Below are 13,468 nucleotides of genomic sequence, written 5' to 3'. Positions count from 1 at the left end.
GCGACTATCGCGGCTGCTGGATTCTGCCATTTTTCCTCCGCCACCCGAAATAAAACCAGAAATGACGTAAAAGAGGTCATGTGACTTCCTCGGCGTTCCCTGTTACTCCGCCGCTGGCGACGGAGCACCGAAAACTGCTCTCAGCTGCTCTCGGCGCCAAAAAAGTGCTCCTCCTCGACCAATGAAACACAACGCCCCTGCTCCTGCCCGACCACTGGAAGACGCCAGAACTCCCGAGAGCAGTTTGGGTGCAGTTAGAAGTTCTCCTGGTGGCTCAGTGGCTAAGGCGTTGCGCTGCTGAGCACGAGGTCGCGGGTTCGATTCCCGGCCGCGGCGGCCGCTTTTCTGATGGAGGCGAAAAGCAAAAACGCCCGTGTGTACGAGATTTCGGCGCACGTTAAAGATCCCTAGGTGGTCAAAATTAATCCGGAGCCCTCCACTACGGCGCGCCTCATCGCCTGCGTTGCGTCGGCGCGTTAAACCCCACAATCAATCAATCAGAAGTTCTCCTGTTCACCCAATGGAAAGCGCTATTAGTGAATGGCGTTATGGGCTTTTTTCCTGCCGAAATGCGCCGCCTGTGATTGGTGGCTGCTCCTCACCCGCCGCTGCAGTGGCGGACGGAGCATCTATCTCGCTATCTCTTTGATGCTGTCCGCTTCACCCTTGCCATCCCCCTCTACTCCGCTCCTCCGCACTTGGTTGGATGCGGGTGCGCTCCCGGACGCGCTCAATAATATCCGCGAAGCACCTCGTTGCCCTTTCATTTAGGTCGAAGCAACGCAACCACACTAATCTCGCGGGTTATTTCGCAAGAACAGCACATGGCGCGCTAATCTCCACGGCGGAGCTTCTGCCAGTGTCTGCGTTGCCATGCGCTTACAGCTGGCGTGCTGGAAAAGAATGCGGAAAGAGTACGAGAACAGGCGCACAAAATGGTCAGAAACATTTTCTCACCGTCCAGAACAACCAGACGCCAACAGAAGCCTCGCGCAGAACAGAGAAACGCAGCGCAGACTGCGCATGTATGGTGGTTGTTTATGGCTCGAACACGCGCAACAACGCGGGGCGGCAATGAAGGACGACGAGCGCCGGGATAACTACGCGAAGATGTGACGAGCGAACAAGAATTAAAGCCGTTACACTCAACGTGAAAGCTTTTGGAAGTGCAGAGCGGCGATTCGCCATAATGGGCTGTGGTGCCGTTATCCGCTCACTGCTAACATCCAATGGAATTCAAATTTCTCACCTTCGGAGTTCTCGCGCTCCCCCTGCACGAAACAGTGCCAGCGGGAGTTCTGTTCTTTTTTGTGCTTGCTTTTCCTTCCGCACGTGACGGCGTTGCAGTGCCACTTTTTTTCTCTTACGATCGTAAAACTCAAGTTATCGAGCATTGCGAAATAAACGAACGTGGGTGCTGTCGTTAAGTTGACTCAAATGTACTTGCAGTGTTCTTTGTTCTAAACAACTGGGAGATCTATGACAAGCGCCACCGGTTCACGAGTTTCGAACATTTATTACTGTATAAATGGCTTGTTTTTCGAAGGCTCTGTGGGACGCCCTGACTATGGTAATCCCCGCTCTACGTGGGTCCCGTACTTCGCTGCGTCGCCTGACTCCCGCAGTCACTTGACATTGAGCATTACAGCGAGCTACGACGACAAGATGAGCCCCTAAAGCGCTTTGCACTTAAAATAAAACGGGCACCTTCTTCTCAAGCCACTTTTGCCATGACGCGCGTGCGATCATTTCAAGCAGCCGTACTTGAACTTCATGCTGCCGTTCAGGACACTGACATAATTGAGAATGTAAACAGCACTGAAAGCCTCGCTTTTAAGCGATGCCTACATATGCCTGGGTCACCATTTATGTGTTTCAGGCATCTGCACTATGAGGCTACATTTAACATTGCTTTTCTTCACGCCGACGACTGCAATTCGCCGTCTGCATTGGCCTGCCGCTCATTTATAGTTGCAAGAAATGTTTGAAGATTTTTAACTCACGGCAGTGCATCGTGGAAAATGTTTACCAATTGTAAAGAGCCAGATGACAAGAAATAGTTCTAGCTAATAACTTCGCTTCATTGCCGTGATGGTAAAGACTAGTGTATGCTACTACTGAATAACACAAGCGTACAAAAACGTAGTTCACTTACCCTTATCACTTTCAGTAGCTGTGCCTAACCCCGCAGGCGACGGAACCATCACTGAAAGAAGAAAGAACAGAGTAAAAGCGGAACAGGTGGACCGTGCTTTTGTTGCGTATGTGTGATGTAAGCGGTTATGTTGTTTTGCACGACATGAGCAGGCATTAGTGCATTATGTTTTGTGGAGTTCAAAACAAAAACCCGCAATCAGCATTTCTCGCTACAAATATAATCGGAAAACTGCACCACTGTCGCCCTTCTGATCTCCCGTCCAGTCGTGATGCTCTTGCCTTCCCATTACCCTCTCCATTCTTCCCCATTTTCCCCTCACCCGCTCCTGCTACGATGTGCGTCGTGCGCCCATTTGTTCTTCCCCATTCCCTCCTCACATTCCGCTAGGTATTCGTCCCCTACTTTTCCCTATCTCAGTGACACTTTTCCCTTTCCCGCATCATATCCTACCTCTCGTTCATTCCGTAACCCTGATTCCCCTTTCCCATATATCCACACCACCCTTCTCCTCATCTCTCCCTCCTCCTATACTAATCACGCTCCCACACTCTCGCTCCTGGTTGTCCCCCTATCCGTTTCCCTCCCACCCATTGCTGCCTTCAGGGCTCTCCCTCTCTCTCTGCCTGCTCTACTTCTCCGTATCGCACGTTCTCCTTCCGCTTTGCCATTATTCTTTTCACGACGACGTTCCGACTTGTACTTCTACACCTTGCAATTCAGTCCTGAAATCCAACCAAAAACATCAACAATCTTTTCCTACCATCTCCCTGTGCCCTCCTTCCTCATTTCCTCCTCCGCTTAACGCACTCTACTTTGTCCTCTGAACCCCTCTTCCCCCATTCTTCTCTTTCGTCCAATTCCTCAATCTACACTCCTCGCCCTTCCCCTTCTCTCCTCTTTCCCAGCCGAACACTGCCACCCGGGTCACGTGATGCTCCGACGGGGCGTGTACGCCAGCGTAACAAACTAGTGTTTCTTTGGCATGTCACCAGCTATTTTGAGGCAGTGAGTTCCTGGTCGGCAGAACGCATGCGGGTTCCTCGGCCTACGATGTGTTCATCGGCGCGTGGGTCACTCGTTGGTCACCAACGACCACTCACTGACCCACCGATGGCCAGGGCGCCATCTGGGGTCCCAATAGTGAGCGGGCTAACCAGTCTGCACTTGCGGAAGTAGTCACCCGCGTCGGCTCCAGCATGAAAACGCGCGCCACAAATGTCCTTTACCGGCAAGATTTCTCTGCCGCGAAATAATGCCTTGAGAATCTGCATATTGTATAGGTCGCCGTACTCACTCGTGAGTACACTCATTACTACTCATTTGTACTCAAACTCACGAGTGAGTACACACCCAGAATAAAAAAGTCAGTATGATGACGAGTGAGTACAGGGGTTAGTCCAGTACTCGTGAGTTCAGTAATCATGAGTACACTAGTCATGAGTATGAGTACTCATGAGTACACTACTCATGAGTATGAGTACTCCTGAGTACAGTATTCATGAGAATGAGTACTCATGAGTGCACAGTACTCATGAGTATGAGTACTTGTGAGTATACAGTACTCATGAGTACACAGTCTTCATGAGTACAGTACTCATGAGTACATTACTCATGAATACTGTATTTACGAGTGCTTGCACTCTTGAGGACGTGCACTCATGAGTAGAGTAGTGCAAACAGGTTCTATCACGAACTTGTCTGGACGCGCGTGTACGAGTCGCAAACATTTAGCGGTGCCGCTGTGCAGCTTAACCCTCAAGTATGGTAAAACCAGGCAACGAAAACTGGGCCTCCCTCCTTTCCCTGTGACTGTTTGGTGCTGTTAGCGCCTTTCGGCACTCGCTCGCTAAGGGTTCGCGGTGAAAAGGGAAAAACGAGGGGGTGAGGTCCCGGCGGGAAGCGCGGCCGCAGTTGCTCTGTTTGTACGGCACGTGTTGATTGTGCAGTAAGTTTTGTTTACAAATACGCGGCCTGGGAACGCGTGGCTGTTTTGTTCCACTTGCTCCGTTCAAGTTGTTTTGGGGGAGGTTGTGGGGGCTGCTAACAATGCATGCACAACGCGCACCTCTTTTTTGAGTTCAGCAGTTTCCGTAGACGCACGTCACGCTGTGTAGTCGTTTCGTGAGCCGAACTGCTCGTTTAGACAGTCGCAGATAATTTACGTGATTCACGGCAATTCGACTGCATAGTTTGTGTCACTGAAATCGTCCGTACCATGCCGCTGTGCGCCTTCAAGCGATAATTTGGCTGATGTAGGTGCGCCCATATGTTTTTGTTAGCCTCCTGTTTTGAAACTTTTTGCTCAAGTTAGGCAAGACTATGGTCTCGTGCAGTCCATTACAAGTGAGCATATAGGTCCTCAGCGCAGGCGCGGCGGTGGAATTTTCCTTGGCAATGGAAATACAATATCCGAGTACACCGAAGCACGTTTCTGGGTTTTTAATCGGACATCATATAGCCCAGTTGAATGCGTGCGACTCTTTCTTTTCCTCGCTTATTTTGTCGAAGAGCTCTGACATCTTGCCGCTGGAGGAGTGTTTCGCTTTCGAATGGCTTTGTTTTCGAGTGGCAACCCGATGCGCCGCTTCTCGCTTATTCCACCGTGTAATGAAGAAGCTGACGACGGTGGTGTATTTCGGTGGTAGTTCTTCCTCTACCTCTATATGCTGCTTACTGGCGTGGTGACTACCCCTCGCGAGCAACTACTGCTGAGGAAGATCTCGTGAAGAGGCCGTTTTTATGGGATGAACGCCAACGCCAGACGTTGAGGTTTTAGCTTAGGCTCGCATCTTGGAACGTCTGGTAAAACATGTTGCTCGCCCATAACGACGCCACAGCACTTTTTGATTCATCGTTGTCCGCTTCATCTACGCTGCTCGAGACAAGAGCTGCAGATTTCCGTTGTGCAACCAACGCACCAACACGGCAATACAGTGACGTCAGTGCAAGCTATCACGCCTCCGAAAAACGCGTCTACAAACTTTGTTTTCGAGTACACAAAGCACGGCAGAGCATTTCGACAGTGCTGTAACGGCTGCCCCAAGTACCGGTAGCAACTGTGTGCACTGCGGCCGTCGACTGCAAGCGATACCCGCTCCATGCTTCCCCGCCCTCCCCCCTGAAACCCACACACAACTGGGCCGTCCCAGCTCAGTAACCACTGCTGCGACGTCGGCCTGCTCAGTCTGCTATTGACGCGGCGCAGAGCAGAGCGACGAACTAGTCAGCAGTTCGTCGCTCTGCTCGTCGGCAGCAGCAGCGGCAGCGGAAACGTGCCGGCCCAAGCTAATCTGCGCGCATCGTGCTCTCGCAGGTTGGCGCAGAAAACAGCTGAACGGACGGACCATCAACCTGGAGCACCGGACAGCTTTCTGCGACAGCGAACTGAAATTTGCAAGAGCATCGTCAGGACAACGTGCCCACCACTGACGCCAGCGACATCAAGGGGCCTCCCGGCATCGCTATAAAAAAGCGACGCATCCATCGCTGGACCATTTTGGCAGCAGCAGCGGCAGCGGAAACGTGCCGGCCCAAGCTAATCTGCGCGCATCGTGCTCTCGCAGGTTGGCGCAGAAAACAGCTGAACGGATGGACGATCAACCTGGAGCACCGGACAGCTTTGTGCGACAGCGAACTGAAATTTGCAAGAGCATCGTCAGGACAACGTGCCCACCACTGACGCCAGCGACATCAAGGGGCCTCCCGGCATCGCTATAAAAAAGCGACGCATCCATCGCTGGACCATTTTGGCAGCAGCAGCGGCAGCGGAAACGTGCCGGCCCAAGCTAATCTGCGCGCATCGTGCTCTCGCAGGTTGGTCTGTAATTTCTGTGAATCTTTTTGACCAGTTAAGCAAAGTATGATTCTGCTGTCGCTGCTGCTTTGCTTTTATGATTAGTGACTGTCCAGTCTTAACGAATACCTCATCTTTACTATGTCTAGTGATGAATGTGAAGAGTGCCCTTGTTGTGAGGCCCAGTGTGAAGATGGTGAAGGTTTGCTGTGTGCGGGATGTAACCGTAACTATCACTTCGGGAAATGCTCCAACGTTGCTGAAAGTACGTACAAGTCTAAACGCAAGCCATGGCGAAAGTCATGGCAGTGCCAAACATGCAAGGGAAAGAAGTCGAAAGGCAGTCAGGGCGAAAACCCGAAGAAGCAAGATGTAAATGTAGCGAGCTTAATGCTAGCTGTCAACGAAAAGCTTGAAGGCCTCATGACGCTTAAAACCACTGTAGAAAACATTGAGAAGTCCGTCGACATGATGTCCAGCAAGTATGACGAAATTCTTGCTCACATTTGTAGACAGGACAAAGAGGTGCAACAGTTGAAGCACCGGGTTGAGGCCATTGAAGAACGGGAGAAAACGTACAGAACGGACGAAATCGCTCAGGAACTTCACGAGCTCGAGCTGCACAGTAGAAAACTTAACCTTGAGTTTCATGGCCTTCCTGTTACCGAAAATGAGGACCTCTTGACTAAGATCAATGCCGTAGCGGAGAAAGTACACCTTCCCCAGCTTGCCGACACTGATGTTGTAGCAGTGCACCGGTTACCGTCTGCTAAAGATAAAGTGCCAGGCATAATCGTAAGATTCGGGAAGCAGACCACAAGGAACTCCTTCTTGGAAAAAAAGAGCGAACTGAGGGACGCTGATGACTCATGTTACATTATGGAAAATTTGACAAAGAAAAACAGGCTTCTATTAGCAACAACGAAAGTTTGGGCTAAAAATCATGGGTACAAATACGCCTGGCACACGAACGGAAAAGTGTATCTGAGGAAGAAAGATGGAGAGAAGGCGATCAGGGTGCGGAACGAAAGTGAATTAGATAACGTTGGGTAAAGGCGGCTGCGCTGTTACACCTTCCACGATAGTTCCTCTCTATCAAGACGATGGGGGACTTCACAATGCCTTCCGAGTTTATCAAGGTCTGCGGTAGCGACTGCGCACAATCGTTAAACTTGCTTCACTTAAACACGCAATCCGCCGGAAATAAGATACCGCAGCTTGAAGTACTTTTTGACCAGTTCAACGATGTGTTCGACGTGATTATGTTAACAGAAACTTGGTACGTCGGAGATGCTAATGTTCTGCGTCTTTCGAATTACAATAATTTTCTTCTGAATCGAAGTGCCGGCCGCGGAGGGGGTGTATGCCTCATGGTTAAAAAAGGTGCCATGTGTGACGTTATATCAGACTTCTCTTGTGTTAACGTTGACTTCGAAATTTTGTCTCTGTACACAAAAGAAAGCATATTAGCGGTTGTATACCGTCCACCGAATGGGAATGTTAGAAATTTCTTTTCTTTTCTTGAGACTCTACTAACTTTTGCAGGTGAAAATAAATACAACATTATTTTAGGCGGAGACTTTAACATAAACATGTTAACGGACACCAGTATGAAGATCGAATTTGAACAGTTAATCCTCTCATATGGTTGCACCAATGTTATAACATGTCCAACTAGGATCACCCTTTCATCCGCTACTCTGTTAGACTTGTTTATCACGAACATGCACACTTCTCTAAAGGCAGGTGCGGTATGTACGGATATTAGTGATCACAGTGCGATTTACTTATGCATACAGAAACAAAAGTTCAGTTACACAAAAGCACCACCAGTATTTTTTCAGGAGATGACGCCAAATAACCTTAACGAGTTTAAACAAAAATTAGAACGCTTTGATGGAAGCACGATATTGCAACAAACGGATGCAGAGAGCGCTTACAATTTATTTCCGGACAGTTTTTTGAACATATATAATGACTCGTTTCCCTATAAGCGACTTCGCTCATGTAAGAAAATCCGCAAGCCTTGGATTAGTCCTGAATTACTCAGCAAGATCAAAGTAAGGGATAACTTGTATAGGAAATTTCTTAAAAACCGGAATTCCGAGTCATTAAAAGTTTTCAAATCTTTCCGGAACAAACTAATAAAAGAGATTAGATCGGCAAAAAATAACTATTTTTATGAACTGTTTACCGCATGTGCAGCAAGAACAGATTTCACGTGGAAAATGCTAAATAAAACTCTCAATCGTACTGCCCACACAAATGCGATTGATAAAATTACTTTGAACAATGAAGAACTGACAGGAAAACACTTAGCTAATGCATTTAATGATCATTTTGTCAATATAACCACAGATGAATTCGATGGTAGAGCGCTCAGTTTTGTCGAACATATAAGCAGAGACTGCTTTTTTCTAAATCCTGTATCTGACGCAGAAGTGGCCGCTATCTTTCAAAGGCTGAGTAACAGTGCCAGCCGCGATGCGGATGGTATAACTATCAAACCCATTAAATACGTTCTAGAAATAATAACCCCATTTCTAACCCATATATTTAACTTATGCCTATCAGAGGGAGTGTTTCCGAAACGAATGCAAATTGCTAAAGTAGCAGTCGTACATAAAAAAGGAAGTAAAAATGATATGGGAAATTATAGACCAGTATCAATATTACCCGTCTTTTCAAAGGGACTTGAGAAAGTAATTCTTTCTAGAATGGAAAATTTTTGCGATAAATATAGCATACTTAGCTCCGCACAGTTTGGCTTTCGGAAAAACTGCTCTACAGAGTTAGCCTTACTAGAACACAAGGAATTCATTCTAAAATCATTTGAAGACGAACAGGTGTCTCTAGGAATATATATAGATTACACAAAGGCATTTGACTACTTAAATCACGCGCTACTATTGAAGAAATTAGAATTGTACGGTTTCCGCGGTATTGGTTTAATGTTACTAAAATCTTACCTTGAAAGCCGACGTCAATACGTAAGCCTTAATGGCTATTCATCAGAAGTTAAACCTTTATCATCTGGCGTCCCGCAAGGTAGTATTCTTGGCCCGTTACTCTTCAACTTATACATTAATGACATTGTTAACATAGACAAAACCACAAAATTTATTATATATGCCGACGACACCACATTACTGTTTTCTGATACATCACCTGTTAGTCTTGCTACAAGAGCAAACAACACCCTTGCTGAACTAAGCAAATGGACCGAGTATAATGCCCTTAAAGTAAACACAAATAAGACTAAAGCTATTCTTTTTCGCCCAAAAAACAAAAATGTATCTACTTTCCATAGTATTAAGTACAACAATGCAGCCATAGAGTTAGTTACTGCTTATAAAACACTCGGGGTTATCTTCACGGAAAAAATGACTTGGGACGAGCATATCAACCATATAAAATCAAAATTATCGCGAATAGTCGGATTGACTTACATTTACAAGGCCGTACTGCCAACTGAAGTTAAAAAAATTCTGTATAATTCGTTGTTTTACTCGCATATTAACTATTGCCATCTTGTGTGGGGCAATACTACAATCGCAAATCTACAAACAATTCATGTCTTGCAAAAAAAGATTTTGAGAAATATCTCTAATGTCTCTTTTGACCATCCCTCCGCCGAGCTCTTTCTTAAGCATAATATAATGAAAATATATCACTTATATTCCTATCGCTTAGCCTTAATTTATAAAAAAGAACTACAAAGAAACTTTCTCACACAGTTGTCCTCTCTCACCGTAAAAATTAACCCATATCTCACTCGAACAAATGAAATCTGGAAAATTGATGTCTGCAGAACAAACTATGGAACCCAAATGTTGAAACACAAACTTCCGGAATTGCTAAATTTTTGCCATACGAACACCATTGTTATCGAAAGGGCAACGGTCAAGGAATTGCGTGCCTTCTTTAACCTACAAACGAAGTGATTGCTACCGACTTTATTTCATGTATTTTCCTGTGCTTACCTATTGTAACAGTATATATTCTTCTTTCTGTACTCAACTGTTCTTTTATTTCGTATTATGTAAAAAAACGCGTGCAACCGGGATTGTTGCGCGCTTTATGTTATTGCAAAGACTGCTGATTGTTCATTTCACCTTTTTTTTGTTTTCTCCTTTCTTTTTGTCGGTGTGTTTATTGTACGCTGTACACTGCTGAAAATTGAACATGTTATACTGTATTTTATGTTGGGGGGGCGGGAGCAAGTCAAGCTGATTCACGGCCTGGCTGGAGCGGAGGCGGCGCGCGCCGCCGCTCTAGCCTGGTCGTGGATGATTGTACAGCTTTTTTTCCTTGCCTCCCCCATCTCCAAGGATGGAAAATAAAGGAAATATTAGTCGAGTAGACGGTGATTTGAAGCTGCATTTATATATAATATATACAAAGGTAGCAAGACGGTCACATGGCTCGGACAATGGCGACAGTACTTCTCAACTGAGTGCCTCCGATGAGATACCACCATACTACCGCTGCTTCTGAGCTAGTTTTATACCCTTGGGGTTGCGTTGCAGCCGCGTGCAGTTCGAATCCCTCCAATAAGGGCTATCACTGGCTGTAGATTGGATCCGGCGAATGGAGCGGAAGCGATTGCATCAGCCGAGCCACCAGGTCAGGGAAAGGGAGGGCAGCTCAGCGGCGCCATCTCCAGGCGTTACTCGCTGCGTGTCAGCCGGGGGTCGTTCGTCCCAGGCATGATTTGTTCCAGCCCTAGCGATGGGAAAGGGAGAGGACTCGGCGGCGGCGCCTTGCCCGCCAAGTTGCGGTACGGCTGCCGCAGTCGGTTTGACCGAGGCGCGAATCGACCCCGCCGTCGGCACTTCCAGGTGCAGCGAATTTGTGTCGGGCGCCCTGTCACCACGCACACACGCATACAAAAATGAGTGGTTAAAGTCAGACACTTGGGGGTTTGTTCAGGCTTTTAACGGAAATAAACATGACGCGTAGCGCCCCTGCCCTGTCCCTTTTTCGCGGCGGGACCTCCCTCTTGGGTTTCTCGAGCGCTAGTAGGTTTTCTTCTTTGTGTTTCTCTAGTATTTTGCGCGCTGGCGGCAGCGGCGGCGAGGGGTACTGTTGCGCAATGTTCGCAGCATGGGGAACAGTGGCAGCTGGTTTTAAACACGATAGTCTTTCTTTGGCTACTCGAGCGCGACAATGTTCGCCTGTCTCTCTCTCAGTGTCTGTCATAAGGATAATTTATCATTGCACCTTGTACCACGTCCCGCTGTATACATGGAAGCTTCCTGCCCCGTATATTTGTCTTCCAGTACTCGCAGCGATACGTCAGTTGCAAAAATCCTTGGTAGTGCCGATGCAATCATAGTAGTCCTTCAAATTCTCTCGCATACTTGCGAGAGAATTTGTGCTATCACTAGGTCGTCTGCTGAGTGCGTGCTGCAAGCAGCCATAGCTGGACTTACAAACACTCGTCAGAGCAACACCTTTTCACTGACGTCCACGGTCCGTATCCGCATACTGCGCATACCTCAAATTTTGGGCCTTTTATACCATGGTGACCACTCTTTTGTTTTTCTTTTTTTTTTGTTCCAACTCCTCCTCCGTGAATTTGTTCTGTCGCCTCCTCCCGCGCAAAAGAACACCAAGAAGAATACAAGACCCCGTTAATCGTACAATGATCACTTATCGTTTTTCGGCTTCAATATTGCCATTGATTGGCAGTGATAATGTTCTTAAAGGTGTCAATGGCGTAATTTTGAAGTCGCACAAAAAATGCTCACCAAACAGTCACTCGGAAAGACTACTCGACGAGCTGGTGTTGCGAAGAGGTGCAGAGGATGACGCAACATTGCATGATGCAACATTGCGTCAGCTGTACCACTTCGCATAATACAACATTGCGTTAACTGAGGCTTTTTGTTGGATGTAGCCGATACGGCTCGACGTAACATCGGGTTCTACTACAATTATTCCCTACACCGTGCATCTAGGCTTGGTTTGAGCTCGCAAGACAGGTGAGAACTTCTTATTTTCACTAAGAAAGGAAGTTTTTACACAATGACAATCGGAGAAAAAAACACATGCTGGCGCAAGAGTGACATGATGTCCCTCGAGTGCGCTAAAATATTTGGCAATTTTTGTCCCCAGTTCAAGGCTATCGTTGTTTAAATAAGCATTGGTGGAGTTTACTTGCACTGCACAAAACGGTAACGATGATATTTGTGACGATGATATTTAGCGATGATAACGACGATATCTGTGTAACGATGATATTTACCACCTTGCATAATTGGAAGCCGGGACGAATTGATATCGTACTCGGAGGCGCCATGCGAGCGTAGCACAGAACTGTAGGAGCGAATACGTGTTCCCCCTCCACACTCTTCCCCTATACTCACCACTCGTACTTCCCACTCCAGGTTTCCTGCTTAAGTTTAGCGGGCCCGCTGCCCCCGCCCCCGTTTTCAATGAGTTGCTGCTGTCACCCCTTATCAGACATCGTGAACTTATAGCTGATGAGACTTGTAAAAGCACAGTTACGGCTGCAAATGGCCGTGGGCCCTGTTTCATTTGGCGGGCTGGTACGTGCATGCGAGTGCACTCCACACGTGCGCTAGGACTAAAATTACGTAGCTACAGGTGTACTGCGTACACACGAGGGCAACAGTCTGAGTCAAGTGAGTGAGAGGCAATTGAAAATGCATTTATTGAATTATTCTTGAAACGTTTTCAAAGGAGGTGGTGTTTGATGCGTTAAAAATGTCTCCACGGGCTGAAAGCATCCCTGCTTGCATAACTCAATACTTAGCGGTTTCATCAATGGCCCTGACAATTATGCTTCTTCTCGTAAGATATGGATGATTCGCGACACTTCTGCCGCACCTGTTCCTCCAACGCATCATTTGTCGCATCAAACACATCGTCATGCTTGGCATGCGATCTTCCGTGGCTAGCAAAGCGAGGTCCTTTTTGTTTGGTCACTGTGAAGACTACGGTAGACAACCGTTTTGAGCAGAGAATGTTATCGAAAGTTACCTAGGTATTAGTAGCCAATACACAAGGAAGCGCGTACATAAACCCGCACATTTTTATTTTTGCGCCACAGATTTTGCAACAGGCGTTTTCCATAACTAATCTACTCTGAAAGCGTATCGGTGTGATGAGGCTTGTGTAAGCTCGAAGTTTGTTTTGTTCTTGCAAATTGTGCCTATCGCTAACCAACCTACACGTATTCCGAGTGCTGAGGCGTATAAGCTTTAGGTTAAAATCATGTTTTGTACGCCGTCCAACTTTGGCGGTGACTGCACCAATACCCCACACACCGGAACGCTCGTTTTCTAATGTCTCAGGCTACAGAATTCTGCACGCTTCGAAGACACGTGGAGCCGCGGGAGTTTCTATTTTCAGATATGAAATATACACGGAACAATAGCCATACAAGATACGCTTAAAGGCGCGCGCGTTCAGACGCTACCGGCGTCGACAGTACATTATTTATATGGACAGAGGAGCGCACACAATTTAACCGTGCCCGCACTTTCGAG

This window comes from Haemaphysalis longicornis, unplaced genomic scaffold (assembly GCF_048455015.1).
Source record: "Haemaphysalis longicornis isolate Haplotype H1 unplaced genomic scaffold, Haemaphysalis longicornis Haplotype H1 scaffold_10, whole genome shotgun sequence".
NCBI classification, from domain to species: Eukaryota; Metazoa; Arthropoda; class Arachnida; order Ixodida; family Ixodidae; genus Haemaphysalis; species Haemaphysalis longicornis.
The sequence above is the reverse complement of the archived record's forward strand: the minus strand, read 5'-3'. Positions refer to the sequence as shown.